The 19,708-nt window shown below is 38.7% G+C and overlaps 1 long non-coding RNA gene across 1 annotated transcript in view; it reads left to right on the top strand.

Annotated features, from left to right (window-relative positions):
• The window catches only part of LOC120049227, a 31,070-nt gene extending 24,441 nt beyond the window's left edge, over positions 1–6,629 (top strand). The window contains exon 4 of the long non-coding RNA XR_005477096.1: positions 5,993–6,629. This is a non-coding gene — a long non-coding RNA (uncharacterized LOC120049227). The remainder of the gene's footprint in view (positions 1–5,992) is intronic.
• The last annotated feature ends 13,079 nt before the right edge of the window (positions 6,630–19,708 follow it).

A 19,708-nucleotide genomic window follows, 5' to 3' on the forward strand; every position in this document is an offset into this window, starting at 1 on the left:
GCTGTAAACGGTCTGTATGCAGCCAAAATGAGGACAGGGACCATGAGCAGCACTGCCCCCTCAAGATTCTGAGCCTGCTTGGCAGGGTTGGTCCTGCAAAGCCAAAGCCCCCTAAAGGGAGAGCATAATAAACAAGGAAATTCTCAAAGCTGCTAATGAGAACCTTGACGACCTTGTACCTAGCCGGTGGGGATTCCGGTGGGGTGCCCCCACCCAGGCAGTGGCAGTGCTGGCAACACTAGCTGCAGTAACCCATGGGGAGGGGGTCACACTCGGACATTCAGAGAGGGGGTATATTATTGTGCCCCTGGTGGCACGAAACCAATCGGACTGCATGGAGATGCTTGGGAACATGGTCAAAATGGATGACCGTATTGTGGGTGTTTCAGGAAGAAGGTGTACATTTGACCTCCATCATCTAGGATGTGACAATGGTAAATAAATCTCTACATTTATGCTCATTTTTTGCGCGGTCTTGCAGGCCTTCTCATGCAGCTGCAACTGCAAGTACATTTGTAAATCATGACCCATCTTGAGTTGGGCTCTGGGATGGTGCAATTGTTGAGAGGGTGAGCTTATGGTTGTGTGGGGGTAAGGGCTGAATGTGTGTGGGTGTATGTGTGTATCCCACAACTGTTGCGAAGGAAGAAGTAAAAGATGTTAGGGACTATAGAGGATGATTCACAGCAATATGTAATAAAAATCGAGGTGAGGGCGATGGAAATGCATTTGGCAATGGATCTGCTTCGGTTCGGTGGATGGTGCTGTGTGCACTTTTCGAAGGATGGATCCCAGTCGGTCCGGGGCTGTGCGATGCGGGGGGTCGGGGGTGGTCTGCCGGGCATTGGGATGACAACCCAACTCGAGATGGGGGCTTTTGGCGGGTGGAATAGTGGGGACCAATTGGAGGTTTGCTTAGTGGAGATGCAAATGTCATGGTACAACTATATAGACACTCAATCATTATGTTACTTTTTAATAGGACGTTTACAAACATATATTTTGATAAAAATAATTGAAAGGTGTGTCTCATTATGGTAAGTGGTGAAATAAGTATAGCCAGTTACAATTGTAATGGCTTAGCAGATAATAAGAAAAGACGATCAGTATTTACCTGGCTAAAAGAGAAGGATTATAATATCTACTGTTTACAGGAAACCCATTCGACAGTTTTAGATGAAGTTTTGTGGAAAAAGAACTGGGGGGGCAAAATATATTTCTCCCATGGACAAAGAAATTCAAAAGGGGTGATGGTTTTAATTAATAATAACTTTGATCCAAATGTGCAACTTGTCCAAACAGATCCTCAAGGTAGATGGATTATTTTAAATATGTTATTGGACAATAAACATATATGGCTTATTAACCTATACGGTCCGAATAATGATGATCCAAGCTTCTTTGACAATATATATAAGAATGTATCAACTCTACAAGCAACACTAGACTCTATTATTATAGTGGGAGATTTTAATACGGTCTTAAATACCTCTATGGACCGGAAAGGAAATCACACTACAAACTATCACCCTCAGGCACTTAAGGAAATCAGGAATGTCATGGATGTATTGGAATTAGTGGATATATGGAGACTTAAATACCCTGACCTAGTGAGATATACATGGCGGAGGCTTAATCAAGCTAGTCGCCTTGACTACTTTCTTATATCATTCTCTCTGGCACCAAAAGTTAAAAAGTGTTTGATAGGGGACAGAATGCGGTCGGATCATCACATAATTGGCATATATATTACTCTTACAGAATTTCCACGTGGGCGAGGATATTGGAAATTTAATCAAAGCCTACTAGATGATAAATTGTTTAGAACTAGGACAGAAGAATTTATAACTGACTTTTTTAGACATAACATAGGTACAGCAGATCCCCATATTGTATGGGACACTTTTAAGTGTGCCTTTAGAGGCCATGCAATTCAGTACTCATCTATAAAACAAAAGCAATTTCGATCAAAAGAGTCCATATTAACAAAGGAAATTGAAGGACTAACAGTACAGTTAGATAACAATAAAAACGGTACCATAGAGGCACAGAATAAGTTAGAGGAAAAACAAAAAGAAATGGAGGAACTTATTCAAGAAAGATCCAGTGTAATATATTACAAAAATAAAGCGAACTGGATGGAATATGGGGAAAAATGCACCAAATTCTTTTTCAATCGTCAATATAGAAATGCTACCAAAAAAAACGTATTAAAACTTGTTACAAATGATGGAGTCACGCATGATTCACCAAATGATATTTTGAAAGAGGAAGTAAAGTACTTTAAGAATATATTTTCGTTTCAGGCTCCTCCATCTCCACTAACTGAAACTAATTGTATGGATTTTTTCCCTAATAATAATGTAAAATTAACATCTGTACAGAAAGACTCATGTGAAGGCCTAATTACAGAGGAGGAACTACTTGATGCAATTGGGGCCTTTAAGGATGGGAAAACTCCAGGACTGGATGGCATACCAGTGGAAGTATACAAACATTTTTTTGATATACTCAAAGGACCATTATTAGCTTGTTTTAACCACTCCTATATAAATGATAGATTATCAGACACGCAACAAGAAGGTGTGATATCATTATTACTGAAACAGGACCCAAGTGGTATATATAAAGATCCAGTCCATTTAAAAAATTGGAGACCTCTTACACTTCAGTGTTGTGATGCAAAAATCCTAGCAAAATGCTTGGCGCATAGAATAAAAAAAGTTTTGTCAGATATTATTCATCCTAATCAGACAGGTTTTTTACATGGACGATACATTGGAGATAATATAAGGCAAGTACTGGAAACAATGGAACACTATGAAATATCGGGGACACCAGGCCTGGTTTTCATAGCTGATTTTGAAAAGGCTTTTGATAAAGTACGACTGGAGTTTATATATAAATGCCTAGAATATTTCAATTTTGGGGAATCTCTTATAAAATGGGTAAAAATTATGTATAGTAACCCTAGGTGTAAAATAGTAAATAATGGCTACATCTCAGAAAGTTTTAAACTATCTAGAGGAGTAAAACAAGGTTGTCCACTATCGGCATATCTATTTATTATTGCCATCGAAATGTTAGCTGTTAAAATTAGATCAAACATTAATATTAAGGGATTAGAAATCCAGGGCCTAAAAACTAAGGTGTCATTGTACGCTGATGATTCATGTTTTCTTTTAAAACCACAACTAGAAACTCTCCACGGCCTCTTAGAGGATCTAGATACATTTGCTATCCTCTCTGGATTAAAACCAAATTATGATAAATGTACCATATTACGTATTGGATCACTAAAAAATACACATTTTACATTGCCATGTAGTTTACCAATTAAATGGTCTGACGGTGATGTGGACATACTCGGTATACAAATCCCAAAAGAAAGAAATGATCTCACTCCAATAAATTTTTATAGAAAGTTAGCAAAAATAGATAAGATCTTGCTACCATGGAAAGGAAAATACCTGTCTATTTGTGGGAAAATCACCCTGATTAACTCTTTAATCATATCACAGTTTACCTATTTGCTTATGGTTTTGCCTACACCTAGTGACCTGCTTTTTAAATTATATGAACAAAAAATATTCAATTTTATTTGGAACGGCAAGCCAGATAAAATTAAAAGGGCCTATTTATATAACGAATATGAATTCGGAGGGCAGAAATTATTAAATATTAAAGCATTAGACCTCTCACTAAAGGCATCAGTCATACAAAAGTTATACTTAAATCCAAACTGGTTCTCTAGTAGATTGGTACGAATGTCTCATCCTATGTTCAAGAAGGGCCTTTTTCCCTTTATTCAGATTACACCTGCTCACTTTCGGTTGCTTGAAAAGGAAATAATTTCCAAAATATCTTTATTTTTTAAACAAGCCTTAGAAAGTTGGTTGCAATTTCAGTTTAATCCACCTGAAAGGACGGAACAAATAGTACAACAAATCTTGTGGTTAAATTCAAATATAGTAATTGATAAAAAAACTGTATTTATCGAAGAAATGTTTAAAAAAGGTATAATTTTTGTGAATGATATCATAAATAGGACTGGTGGAGTAATGTCACACATGCAGCTAACACAGACATATGGAAATGTCTGCTCTACCCAAAATTACAACCAATTAATTGCGGCATTACCACAAAAATGGAAGAGGCAGGTGGAAGGGGATAAAAGTAAGGGACTTGTATGTCGGCCTTATATTAAAGAACATAAATGGTTAAAGAAAAGTGTGATAAATAAAAACATATACCAATTTCATTTAAGGACCAAAAAACTTACAGCTGTGCCATATAAATTGCAAAATAGTTGGGAAGAGATTTTCGATGTACCCATTCCATGGCACATGGTTTATGAATTGATACGCAAAACAACGCCGGATTCAAAACTTCGAATTTTTCAATTTAAATTATTGTACAAAATTCTTGCAACTAATAGAATGTTATATATATGGGGGATACAATCTTCCCAGCTCTGTAGATTCTGCTGTGAGGAGGCAGAGTCATTAGACCATTTATTTTGGTATTGTCCGCATGTAGCTCGTTTTTGGTCACAGGTCCAGGAATGGTTGAAGAATTGCAACATTTGCGTAGAACTAACGCTACAGATAGCAATACTGGGGGATTTGAAAAGCCATAGTCAATCAATCAATAATATAATAATTATTTTAGCAAAAATGTTTATTTTTAATTTACAATCCGTGGAAGCTATGAGAATAGGAAGATTCAAATCTTTTGTGAAGCATCACAGCACAGTTGAAAAATATATGGCAAATAAAAATCCGAAATGGATGATGTTGGAAGATAGATGGGAAAGGTTGAGTGGAGCTGAAGGGTGGGACTAATAACAAGATAAACAATGTAGGGCATACGGGATCTGTGAAATGTGTATAGGTGCGGAGCTATTGTGAAATAGCACAGTTACAAGTGGAAATCAAACTGGATGGACAACAGAAATAGAGGAAGGACTAAGAACAAACAAGAGAGAACTATTATAAAGTAGACTGTGTCTGTAAAATGTGTATAAGATGTATAAATTGAAGGTAAAAACAGAAATGTTTATCAGTTTACTCCAATTGGGGGATCGGTGGTAGGGTTTGCGGGGAATAATAATAAAGGTATACTCTTTAAAAAAGTATGTATGTCTATGTAGGTATGTGTATGTATATGTATGCATACGTGAATGGATATATATATTTACCCAAAAAAATATGGGGGATTGGAAATGATGCAGACAATTACATTGGAAGCAACATTCTTTCCGCAATATTAAGCTGATCCACCCCCCAAAAAAAAAAAAAAAAAAAAAAAAAAAAAAATCCCATTGAAAACTTGTGTAGAAATCTGAAAACAGCAGTTAGGAGAAGGCCCCGTTCTAATCTGAGAGAACTGGAGCAGGTTGCACAAGAGGAGTGGGCCAAACTTCCAGTACAGAGGTGCAGGAAGCTCATTGATGGTTATAGGAAGCGCTTGATTGCAGTTATTTTGACCAAATAAATTAAGTCTAGAGTGTCAATATTTTTTTCAATGCCATTTCTGTTTTTTATGATTTAAATGGATATATTAAGTTCTGAATAAAAAACAATGGTTCTGTAGTATTAACAGTGCAATACAGAATTGTGGAGACCAAATACTTTGTTCAATTTCAACTTATTTTTATGGAAAACTGAGTCACTTGAAAAAAGTGCAAGGGTGCCAATATTTTTGACCACGACTGTAGGTAGTTAGCTAACAGCCATGGAAGAGGGTGAAAGGATTAGCTAGCACTTCCAGCTGTCAGATAAGGAAGAGTAGGCTACTCTGGATAGGGCAGGTACATTTCTGGATAAGGCAGGTACCTTTTGTGGGAGGACATTATGAAACTATTCCCCAGTTCCAGTCCCTAGTGAGAAAAACTGAGGACAGAGAGATATAGAAACATAATATTCAAGGCTGTCTAACTTGAGTATAATGCAGCCTGCTTCTTTGTGATGTTTTCTGTCCTCATATACAGAGAAACCCTGTCTGCAGATGAAGAGGTCACAAAGAATGTCCCAAGAGAGTAAATGAACATTGTTGTATGCCGTGGATTATGTGTACCTATGTTAGCAAATTTTGTGAACAAAAATACAATTTCAAATCAAATCAAATCTTATTTGTCACATACACATGGTTAGCAGATGTTAATGCGGGTGTAGCGAAATGCTTGTGCTTCAAGTTCCGACCATGCAGTAATGTCTAACAAGTATCTAACAAGTAAAAGTCACACAATGTATAAACCTATTACAACTGGAGCATGCCAACCCCGCTGAGTGTGTACGCTTCTGTTCCAGCCCAATACTAACACATCTGATTCAATGTATCAAAACGAATTAGTTAATAATCAAGTGTGCTATTGCTGGGCTGCAACAGAAGTCTGCTCACCAGTAGATCAGTGATCAGTGGAGCGAGGTTGGACACCTCTGGTATTTACTTTTTTTTGTTCACCTGAAATTATTTTACTAATAATAGCCTACTTGTTACTAACATTTTGAACTTCTACATATGCGTTAACTTACTTGTACACTTTGAACTTATATAAAATTGTTGATTCTTTGAAGTTAAGTTAACAATAAAAAACAGTTTAAAACTTAACTATTATTCAAGATGAACTCGTGTTGATGTTTATTAATCACAGATCACAATCCTGCAATAAAAAGGGGAATGGACTCTGTGTCTAATTTGTCTGTATGTCTGTGTTGTATTCTCAAATGAACTTGACCTTTTTGTTCAGTCATAAGCTCTCCAATTAGTTTTATTTGATTGGTACTATTTTTATAGGATATCAGCCATGTAAACCCATTTTGCATCTGATAATGGCATGCAACGCCAATGCAGCCATAGACCTACAGAGGTGGTTCCCAACTCCAATCATCCAGTACCCCCAACAGCCCAACTCGTCCTCCAGTACCCTCAACAGCCCAACTCCAGTCCTCCAGTACCCCCAACAGCCCAACTCCAGTCCTCCAGTACCCCCAACAGCACACTTTTGTTGTAGCCCTGGACAAACATACCTGATTCAACTCATTGAGGGCCTCATGATTAGTTGACAATTTGAATCAGGTGTGTTTGTCCAGGGCTACAGTACAACTGTACTGTTGGGGGAACTCGAGGACCGAAATTGGGAACCACTGGCCTACATTATGATGGCATCAGCCTTATGGGCATTTGCAATGCACCCCTTGACATTGTGCATCTGAAGCAGAGAATAGCTTAACTCACACACTTTTTTTTTTTTTACATATTGTTCAGCTATATGTTTTCAATTTAAAAACGATACCAGTAGACAATGTATATGAGGCGTATCATTATACTAGATTTTGTACACGCCTTGTGCTGATGTAATGGGAATTCTAATGTTTGTGCTGTTCTGCTAACCAATTTCGGTGTTCATGCAAGTGGCTGACTTTACAAATCCTCAATATCAGTGGCTGCAATTTGGCTGTATGCCCAGACCGTGTTTTGAGAATGAACGAACGATATCTCAGTTTCAAGGTATCAGCTTAGAGAGAAGAAGCCTTGTGAGGTGTTGGTCTGTCACATGAATGAAACAAAATGGTAATGATGAATTAAATAAGGCTAAATCATGCAAATATAACTTGTCTGTGTATAGTCACATATAAGACAACTGTTGGGTCTGCCCAGGAAGAGCTCCTGATTTACATGTGTACTATGGTGCATTGAGTTGGTTGGAACCTCTCCAGCGAGCCGACAAACAATGATTCATTTAAGATTGACTTCGAGTGTCCCTGTGTAAGAATTTTTCTGCAACACTGACATTACATTTTTTTGGTGCAAATCCAACCCTTGTAATCTAGGTGGTGAAACGTCTGGAAGCAGGAGATGGGTTCCTTATCTTAAAACACACACAACTAGTACTACCAAGTCCAATGCCAGATACACTTGGTGGTGCCACTGTGATAACGAAGATGGTTTGCCTAAGACTACCACAACAATTACATTGTCTATGCATAATGTGTCACAAGTGTAGAGAGGAGTAGGCAGTCGCAGGTTTAGACCTACTGAGTTTATTAAAGCACTATATATAAAAAGCTGGACGAAAACCAAAGTGCAAAATTAATCAAGTACTCAGGAAAATAGTACGAGCGATTCCTCTCAGGAAAACAGAAACATTTACAATGACTGACAAAGACAAATGACAGAGGGAGTATATATATACAGGGATAGAGTGGGGATTGGAACCAGGTGTGTGTAAATCAAATCTATTTATATAGCCCTTCGTACATCAGCTGATATCTCAAAGTGCTGTACAGAAACCCAGCCTAAAACCCCAAACAGCAAGAAATGCAGGTGTAGAAGCACGTGTAATGATGACGAGACAAGTCCGGGGTTGATGAGTGAAGGGCGTTTGCCAGCAGCAAGTTTGGCAGCAGCTAGAAGGCCGGCGATGCCGAATGTCTGAGCTGGACAGGTGGGGGAGCCAAAGCGAAGGCTGGTGTGACAATGTGTTTAAATTGTAAAGAAAGAAAATTGTTGGTCATTTTTATTCAATGGGGCACGGCAAAGCAGAGATGACAAAATACTTTTCAATTCACCCATTAAACATTATAGCCTATTATTAAAGTACAGTATGTTTACAATATCATAAACAATACTCTAACACGTTCCAAATGACATTTTATATATTCATATGGTTTAAGGGGGCACTTTCTTCATGACGACTTGGTGAAGGTGCTCTACTCAAATGGCACAACATAATCATTCATAATCACAATACAGTATATACAGTGCATTCTGAAAGCATTCAGATGACTTGACTTTTTCTATGTTACAGCCTTATTCTAAAATGGATTCAATATTTTTTTTAAACTCATCAATCGACACCCAATACCCCATAATGACAAAGCGAAAACAGGTTTTTAGAAAGTTTTGCAAATGTATAAAAAATAAAAAAACAAAATACCTTCTTTACGTAAGTATTTAGACCTTTTGCTATGAGACTCGAAATTGTGCTCAGGTGCATCCTGTTTCCATTAATCATCCTTGAGACGTTGCTACAACTTGGAGTCCACCTGTGGTAAATTCAATTGATTGGACATGATTTGGAAAGGCACACACCTGCATGTCAGAACAAAACCCAAGTCATGAGGTTGAAGGAATTGTCTGTAGCGCTCCGAGACAGGATTGTGTCAAGGCACAGATCTGAGGAAGGGTACCGAAACATTTCTACAGCACTGAAGGTCCCCAAGAACACAGTGGCCTCCATCGTTCTTCAATTGAAGAAGTTTGGAACCATCAAGACTCTTTCTAGAGCTAGCCGTCCAGCCAAACTGAGAAATCGGGGGAGAAGAACCGTGGTCAGGGAGGTGACCAAGGACCTGATGGTCACTCTTACAGAGCTCCTCTGTGGAGATGGGAGAAACTTCCAGAAGGACAACGATCTCTGCAGCACTCCCCCAACCAGGCCTTTATTGTAGAGTGGCCAGACGGAAGCCACTCCTCAGTAAAGGGCACATGACAGCACGCTTGGAGTTTACCAAAAGGCACCTAAAGGATTCTCTGGTCTGATGAAACCAAGTTTGAACTCTTTGGCCTGAATGCTGAGCGTGAAGGGGTCTGAATACCTTCTGAATGCACTGTAAATATATAATTTTAATAGCAGGACACTGTAAAGTCCATTATTCCACTCAAGAGTATGAATTAGGCTGTTTGAGAAGGTTTTAATCTTAAGCAACCTGTATACACATTGTTTGAAGTACAATACCAACATAGTTATTACTCTAGTAGGTCAAAGCTGTGTGCTGGAAAACCTTGGTAGAGCATGGGTGGAGTAGGTAATGTGGTGCTCATGTGAATTGTTTTTATTTTTCCGGCTTCAGACCAATGCCTACTTCTCACTTAAAACATTGTTTTTTGTTTTTAATTGATATGGTTTTTACAGTTTTTATTTATTTCACCTTTATTTAACCAGGTAGGCAAGTTGAGAACAAGTTCTCAATTACAATTGCGACCTGGCCAAGATAAAGCAAAGCAGTTCGACACATACAACAACACAGAGTTACACATGGAGTAAAACAAACATACAGTCAATAATACAGTAGAAAAAATAAGTATATACAATGTGAGCAAATGAGGTGAGATAAGGGAGGTAAAGGCAAAAAAAGGCCATGGTGGCAAAGTAAATACAAAATAGCAAGTAAAACACTGGAATGGTAGATTTGCAGTGGAAGAATGTGCAAAGTAAAGATAGAAATAATGGGGTGAAAAGGAGCAAAATAAATAAATAAATAAATACAGTAGGGGGAGAGGTAGTTGTTTGGGCTAAATTATAGATGGGCTATGTACAGGTGCAGTAATCTGTGAGCTGCTCTGACAGCTGGTGCTTAAAGCTAGTGAGGGAGATAAGTGTTTCCAGTGAGGTGATTATGCAACATTATTATACAAATCAAATGTATTTATATAACCCTTCTTACATCAGCTGACATCTCAAAGTGCTGTACACAGCAATATTTTAAAGTAAATGTACACAATAATGCAACAGTAATAATGTAGTTATTAGTATTTATTTCATGTTATAGCTGATTTTCCAGAGGGAAGCGAAAAACCAGAAACCCATTTAAGCCAGTATGGAGTAAACTGGAAAATACTTCCCTGATATATTTTAACAAGGCAATCGAGCAAGCTCCTGGAAAATGCACAAATCTTCAACATATACCCATTAACTATTTACATGAAAATGTACTTTAAAGTTAACTGAAGAAAGGCCTAGTACTGAATTAACTCCAAACAAAAGTGAATTAATACAACATATAACATCTACAACCAAACTTACATTCATCAGACAGCACATTCTGGCCAAACAATTCAGGGATGGCCACAATTTCTCTTGAAGAGCTACGCAGTTTTTTTTGGTTCATGCCCAGTTCTACCACACCTGATTCTACTACTCAAGGTCTCGATGAACAGATGAGGTTTTGCTTAACAGCTGAGGAGTAGAATCAGATGGTGTATTGCTGGGCTTAAACAAAAAAAAAACTGCATAACTCATGATACAAACACTGTAACAAATGCCAAATGCCAAACTGCTGAGAAACATCTGTAAAATACAAAGTCATTAGACAAGTACAAAACCCTTAAAATGATAAACATATTTACAAATCTGAAATTGGAAAGGTGCTCTAAATCCCTGAATACAAAACTTCAGCTACAAATGTCCTAAGTAATGCTGTGCACAGCTGTCCAACTCCAGTAAAATAGCACACGTCCTCATTTACAAATGGCAGTATAAATATGAAAAAGGTGAGAGTACTAACAGATTTGGAACACAACATACATTTTAAGTATTGATAGTGTGCAACGTACCATGTGTACTGCGTGCATTTTAATCGGCATAAGCTGTTTGTTAGCTCCACATGGGCCAGCCTGACAAATTTCCTAGCTTCTCGAATGCTGGAAAGTGGTGCCAGAAAATAAGAAACATGAAACTGACAAGGAGAAACATTTGCAGCATGGTTTGCTGCAATCTAAGAGTCTGATTTTGTCCATTTAAAGTAAAACGGATCAAACATAATTTCTGACTGGATGACAGCTAACGTTGCCGTGATGTGTTAATAGCATAGACTAATGCTTTCGTCTTTCACAATGCTCATTATCAGTCGCTCACCACTGGTCTGTTTGCATATTAGTTGGCTGTCTGGGCGGGTGAAACTGACATACTAGCCTACTACTGACTGTATTTAACTTACCTGTAAAGGCTCAGCTAGGTCGTTGTATCTTCTTCAATAAGATGATTCCGGCCTGTAAAAAATTAATCAGATATATGTAGGCCTAGTAGGTCTACATATACGCCTAGACAGCTAGCTGGTTAGCTGCTAGCTAGTAGCCTACGCCAAATCAATTCAGATCTGCTAATTATTTCAACTGAACTATATCAGACAAATCTGAGTAATCTGAAAATACAATTTAAAAAAAATTGTGAATATAACCAGAATTTTCTTGTATGGTGATGATTCATCGTTTTATGAGTCATTTTATGAGTTGTTGGTGGAAATGAGAGATATCAGAGATAAGGGAGAGAGTGAAAGTCTGACAGGAGATCCTCTCAGAGCAAAGATAACACCTCACAACCATGCACATAGAAATACAACAGGTAGAACAGATTAGACTTGGTGCTTCAATGGGAATGTTGTCTATAATTTTTTTTGAAACATACAGAAACTTGTTTATTGTCCTTGCAAGTCTAAATTGTACATTTAAAGCTGCCCTGGAACGGGAGGAAGAAAGGAATCTGTGTATGATATTTTTCAATTGGAATGACGTTCTATTTATTACACATCTATACTAATGTCAGCATGAAAACTGTGGCTTTTTGGGAATTTGTGAATCCAATGGTTGGAGAAGCATGCCAGGGCGGTCAGAAAGCATCACAACCTCTCCCTTGACTACTGTCACATTAGGTGGCTCGGAGAGCAAGGAATGAAGTGGGGCAAACTGCTCCATGTTCTGTGCCAGCAGAGTGCCTGTGCTGCTGCTCCCCATGACATCGTAGTCCTCTACCTCGGTGAAAACGACTTGGCACACAAAGGGGACAGCCCTGGTGAGTCAGATGCACACTGATTTGGAGGTAGTCATCCAAATGTTCCCGGGACAACGGTGGTCTACTCTGACATTGTGCAGCAGAGGAGTTGGATGTTCCAGTGGGATGAGAACATCAACAAGTGCACAGAGATGGCCTGGTGCTCTGTCAACCAGCTGGTTGCATTTCTCCTTGACAGGCGCATGCCCACAATCCGCCACCCTGCAGTGTGTCCCTGGGCAGTACCGTACAGATGGCGTGCATCTCACGGATGAGGGCAATGACCTCTTCCTTGAGAGTCTGAGAGCTGGTCTCTCCACCGTCCTAGCAAGACGCAAGCAGTAGTACACAACACCACACTCACTGTCACTTGCCTGCCTCTCCACAAACCCAAAGGCTCTTTTAATAAATGTAAATAAATGTGTGACGGGAGGGAGGGGGCTGTCAAAACTATGAATTAAAGAATGGTCCAAATGTCTCCATTACATTATGAAACCTGTTCTTAACACATTGACTTCGACAGACCATTTAAATGGACAGTCTGGAAGCGTTCGTTCAAAAATTATACTTTTTTTTTCTCACTCAGTACTGATTACACATTTATTCCTCTTGCTTGGTAAAAATACAATTGTCTAAAACACTTGATTTGTTGAAAACAGACTAATTTCATCAAGTAGCTAACCAAGTTAGCAAGCGTACATTTTTTTTTGATTGCACATAGCAGGTCAAGCCAGCAATCAATGATTCTAATATTGTAAAATACTTGAAAGTACTTCTTAAATACTTTTTTTGGGGTATCTGTACTTTACTATTTATATTTTAGTTATCTATTACTTATACATTCCTAAAGAAAATGATGTACTTTTTACTCCATACATTTCCCTGACACCCAAAACTAGTCATTACAGGAAAATGGTCTAATTCACAAACTTATCCCTGGTCATCCCTACTGCCTGTGATCTGGAGGACTCACTAAACACATGCTTCGTTTGTAAATTATGTCTGAGTGTTGGAGCGTGCCCCTGGCTATCCGTAAAAAAGAAAGAAAATGGTGCCGTCTGGTTTGCTTAATATAAGGAATTTGAAATTATTTATACTTTTACTTTTGATACTTAAGTATATTTTAGCAATTACATTTACTTTTGATACTTAGGTATATTTAAAACCAAATACTTTCAGACATTTACTATAGTAGGATTTACTGGGTGACTCTCACTTTTACTTGAGTCATTTTCTATTAAGGTATCTTTTACTCAAGACAATTGGGTACTTTTTCCACCATTGGTTTTACCTGGATGCACCATGTGCAGCATCTGCATCCCCTGACTACTTTTTATTTGTGGATGGCGACTTCAGATTTTCTGGGAACACACTGAAAAGTAACTTGACACTGTGTTGACCAGTCAGCACAAATGTGGATTAAAATAACAACACGAAGGCAGGAAAGGGAGCCGGAAATTAAATTAAACATGTTTGAAAAAGCAATGCTGTCAGTCGAGTCTGGTAAATTGTCTGATGCTAGCATGCACAACTGAGGTTCTGTTTACATGTGTGTTTGGGGTTCAACCATTGACTATATGCAGTTCAACATAGTGTGAAGGATGGTTTTGTTCTCTTTTTAACAAAAATATATGCCTTATAGAAATAGGACATGTTAATCACAAAACATAGCGTGACTGCTGAATAACAAGAAAACAGGAACTGAGCAGTGTAGCCACCGACGAATCAGCTCAAGCTTCACAACAAACACTTCCGGATATCTGGATCCTGTGTGCTGTGAGGCTGGGACCAGCTTGGGCACCACCGATAGGCTAGCAAGTTTAAACCACGCTAAGCCTCTACTGTGACAGGCCAACTCTAAAGTTGGAACTACATCTGTCACAGTATAAAAGAAGATGTCTGTACTATTTCAGTCAGTTCTCTGCTTTACCGTGGTGATACAGTTATGTTAAATAAAAATACTTAAAGTATATTCGGTGACTTTGAATCACATTTTATCCTGATACCAGATTCGATTGACGCAACCTTTTACAATAGCTAGTTTATGGTTTCTTAACAAAGTGATTTGTTTTCTCGACTATAGTTTGTCTTGGGGCCTTGCTTGTTCTTAGTTGAGGAAATGTAGCATAGCTAACTGCTGTGTTTGTCCTGCCAGAAATATGTCTACCTCGTCTTACTGTAGCTTGGTCTGTTCAATACAAATGAATGTGAGTAGTGTGGCAGTTTCCCAAAGTTTAGTAATTTGAAACTTAACGTAACTAACTTTAGCACTCTGTGTTTTGTGTAAGAAAGTATGATATATTGTGGTGCATGAACTGACCATACGCGTTAGCTAACGTTACAGTCTCCATTTACTGCATCTTGCCTATGCCGTTCTGTACCATCACTCATTCATATATCTTTATGTACATATTCTTTATCCCTTTACACTTGTGTGTATAAGGTAGTAGTTGTGGAATTGTTAGGTTAGATTACTCGTTGGTTATTACTGCATTGTCGGAACTAGAAGCACAAGCATTTCGCTACACTCGCATTAACATCTGCTAACCATGTGTATGTGACAAATAAAATTTGATTTGTCTTATGCTGGCTAATGTTATCTAGCTAGCTAACGTTAACTGGCTATCATAGCAGCCAAGGAGGTTCGCTAGCTTATTCATGCATATTTGTTTGTTCTCTGATTACATGCAAGTGTCTAGGTCATCAGTTTAAACATGATCACCTGGCAAAATATAGCTAGCAAGCTTTCCTCGCTTGTTGGCTAGCTACCTAGTCAACGTTAGCACTCAGACTGATATAACCTTACATTAGCTAGCTGGATAGCTACCTAGCTAATCAAAACAAAACCACATTCATTGGCTAGCTACCTACATTTGCCTGTTCGTTAACTAGCTAACTTTCAGCTTACTGGTCTTAGCTAGCTACAGAGGCTAGCTGCTAAACTTTGGACAAGCAAGCTAATGTTAGCTAGGTAACGTTAGCTAGCTAGCTACCTAGCTAATCAAAATATATGTTTGCATTAATTGATTAACCTTAGCTTGAAAACCACCATATAAAGGGCTTGCAGTTGATGTACGATGACTCCTGGTGGCTATGTTGGAAGACCACCGCATTCATTCTTCTGACAACAACAGCCAAGTAGCTACCCCAAACTGAATGATAACAGTGCCTAAAACTATTTGATTACCCGCCACAGTAATTTTCTGTCAAGTATTTGGCTGCTCTAACAAGACAGGAAAGACAACTGTAAAAAAGATATGTTTGCAGATTCTCCGCAATCATGAAACACCATGTGACACCAATGAGATGACTCAAGAACTGTCAGGAAAGCGAAGAAACCTTTTTGCCCGTTAACCTCTAATTCCTCCCAAACCCGGATCCGGGAGCACCCCCATCAGTAAAAAAGCTGACTAGCATAGCCTAGCATAGCGTCACAAGTAAATACTAGCATCTAAATATCATTAAATCACAAGTCCAAGACACCAGATGAAAGATACACATCTTGTGAATCCAGCCATCATTTCTGATTTTTAAAATGTTTTACAGGGAAGACACAATATGTAAATCTATTAGCTAACCACGTTAGCAAAAGACACCACTTTTTTTACTCCACCAGTTTTTTACTCCATCAGTAGCTATCACAAATTCGACCAAATAAAGATATAAATAGCCACTAACCAAGAAACAACTTCATCAGATGACAGTCTGATAACATATTTATTGTACAGCATATGTTTTTGTTAGAAAAATGTGCATATTTCAGGTATAAATCATAGTTTACCATTGCAGCCACCATCACAACTCTCACCAAAGCGACTAGAATAACTACAGAGACCATCGTGTATTACCTAATTACTCATCATAAAACATTTCTTAAAAATACACAGCGTACAGCAAATGAAAGACACAGATCTTGTGAATCCAGACAATATTTCAGATTTTCTAAGTGTTTTACAGCGAAAACACAATATAGCGTTATATTAGCTTACCACAATAGCAAACATCACAACAGCATTGATTCAAGCCAAAAATAGCGATAACGTATAAACCACCAAAATATATTAATTTTTTCACTAACCTTCTCAGAATTCTTCAGATGACAGTCCTATTACATCATATTACACAATGCATATAGAGTTTGTTCGAAAATGTGCATATTTAGCGGCACAAATCGTGGTTATACAATGAGAAAAGTTGCCAAGCTGCCCAGAAAATGTCGGGAGAAATCTTTGGAGAGGCACCTATTCTAATCAATAAATAATCATAAACTTGACTAAAAAATACAGGTTGGACAGCAAATGAAATACAAATTAGTTCTTAATGCAATCGCTGTGTTAGATTTTTAAAATTAACGTTACTGCGCAATACAGCGTGCACTAAAGCGAGACCGCACCATAATTCATGGCGGAATTATTATTTGACATTTGTCAACATAAGTACGAATTAACAGCATAAAGACTGCTTACTATTTGCTGAGCTTCCATCAGAATCTTGGGCAAGGTGTCCTTTCTCCAGAACAATCGTCTTTTGGTTGAAAGATGTCCTCTTGTCCTGTCGAAATAGCCGCTAACGTTAGCTATGTGCCGGTAAGGTGTCCAACTGGTGATAGCGCGTCACAAAGAAATCCCAGAAAATCGCAATAAACTGATATAAACTGCTATAAGTCGGTTTAAATTAACTACCTTATGATGTCTTTAACAACTATAACGAATAAAAACATGACCGGAGATATAGAACTGCTAAAACGAAAGCTTTGCAGGACGCCATTGTGATGTCCCTGCTGCGCCAGGCGCCCCGTTGAAAAGAACGGTACTTCCGTTCCACGGTCTTATATAGGGCCCCAGATGGTGCAATCCACTCCATTCAAATTCTCACCGCTTACTGACATCTAGAGGAAGGCATATGCAGTGAATGTAGCCCCATAGCTTGCATGGGGACTTATAAACTGACCCCAGAACAGGGACCTCGATTTCAGAAATCTCACTTCCTGACAGGAAATGTGCTGCAGAATGAGTTCTGTTTCGCTCAGAGAAATAATTCAAACGGTTTTAGAAACTAGAGAGTGTTTTCTATCCAATAGTAATAATAATATGCATATTGTACGAGCAAGAATTGAGTACGAGGCAGTTTAATTTGGGAACGAAATTATTACAAAGTGCAAATAGCACCCCCTATTGCCAAGAGGTTTTAAGACCTGAACCCAGAAAGCTGTCAGTAACGGGTCTGCTACGATCATTTCAGCACTGGTATTTCAAGTCTGATCGATTTTGAGTTTAGTTTAGCTGTTATGCTAACCAGGAGTTAACAACAACAAGTTAGCCAAAATTAGCTAGCTAACTAGATACCAGAGGTGGGACCAAGTCATTGTTTTACAAGTCACAAGTATGTCTCAAGTCTTAGCACTCAAGTCCCAAGTCAAGACAGGCGAGTCAAGTCAAGACCGTCAAGTTTCGAGTCCTAAACAAGTCATAATGTGCTCTTCACCAAATGTAATAACATTCCATATTTTTAACAAGAGGAATAGTATATTACATTTACGCAAATCATGAATGCTTTAAAAAAAATATATATATATATATTTATTACTTTCCAAATTAACTTTATATTTCCATGGAAATACATGGGTAGGCATGAGAGACACCCCCCAATAGTGATCGACTAGCGAGGATGGCTATGGGGCGCAATCGGGCGATGTAGGCTTGTACACAAACGCCCAACCTTAACACACACACACACACACACACACACACACACACACACACACACACACACACACACACACACACACACACACACACACACACACACACACACACACACACACACACACACACACACACACACACACACACACTCTCTCTGTGTGTGGTTACAGTAGGCTAATGTATGTCAATGGTTTTAGGAACAGCAGTAACATCAGGCAGGATTTAGGCTACCAACTGCCTAGCCAGTTGTAGCTCAATCTTGGGTGCAATGATCCCGTTCCCGCACTGACTGACTGTGTGGAGGCTCATTGATTTAACGTTACGCTAGCCTACATGATACACCAGTAAAGTAATAAAATATATAGCTTTCGGCTATATTAGCCACAATTTACCGTTCTTTGTGCAGCTTCAAATGTCGAACAAAGTTGGAAATTGTTGCGCCTCCGTCTGTAATTTTCATCCCGCATGTTTTGCAAATTGCAATCCGTTTTTTGTTGATACAGCGTCGTCTTTATAGCCGAAAATAATAATTTGAGGTATAATCTTTCCAAGTGCACCTTCTGAATTCACCCGCCGACGTTCCTCTGCACTGCCACTCACAACTTTTTCTCAGCTGGCACAATTTGATTGGCTGCTGCCCGATTCAAACTGTAATCCGTTAAATGAAGAGTTGATGTGCTGCACACTTTTTTTAATAGCATAATTTTTAATATTTGGGCTTGGGGCGGGTATCAAGTCAGGTCGAGTCATAAGGCTCAAGTCAAGTCACGAGTCATTGGTGTTAAAGTCAAAGGCGAGTTGCAAGTCATCATATTTGTGACTCGAGTCTGACTCGAGTCCAAGTCATGTGACTCGAGTCCACACCTCTGCTAGATACACTATATATACAAAAGTATGTGGACACCCCTTCAAATTAGTGGATTCGGCTATTTCAGCCATACCCGTTGCTGACAGCTGTGTAAAATTGAGCACACAGCCATGCAATCTCCATAGACAAACATTGAAGTAGAATGGCCTTACTGAAGAGCTCAGTGACTTTCAACGTGGCACCGTCATAGGATTCCACCTTTCCAACAAGTCAGTTAGTCAAATTTCTGCCCTGCTAGAGCTGCCCCGGTATGTTGTAAGTGCTGTTATTGTGAAGTGGAAATGTCTAGGAGCAACAACGGCTCAGCCGTGAAGTGGTAGGCCACACAAGCTCACAGAACGGGACCGCCGAGTGCTGAAGCATGTAATGTGTAAAAATCTAAAAATGTCTGTCCTCGGTTATAACTGGAAACGGAAACGCGTAATCTGGAGTGATGAATTACGCATTCACCATATTTTCTCATCAATCTACACACAATACCCCATAATGTTGCAAATTTATCAAAAATAATAAGCAGAAATACTTAATTACATAAGTATTCAGACCCTTTGCTATGAGACTCGAAATTGAGCTCAGGTGCAT

This window comes from Salvelinus namaycush, chromosome 6, assembly GCF_016432855.1.
Source record: "Salvelinus namaycush isolate Seneca chromosome 6, SaNama_1.0, whole genome shotgun sequence".
Taxonomy (NCBI): domain Eukaryota; kingdom Metazoa; phylum Chordata; class Actinopteri; order Salmoniformes; family Salmonidae; genus Salvelinus; species Salvelinus namaycush.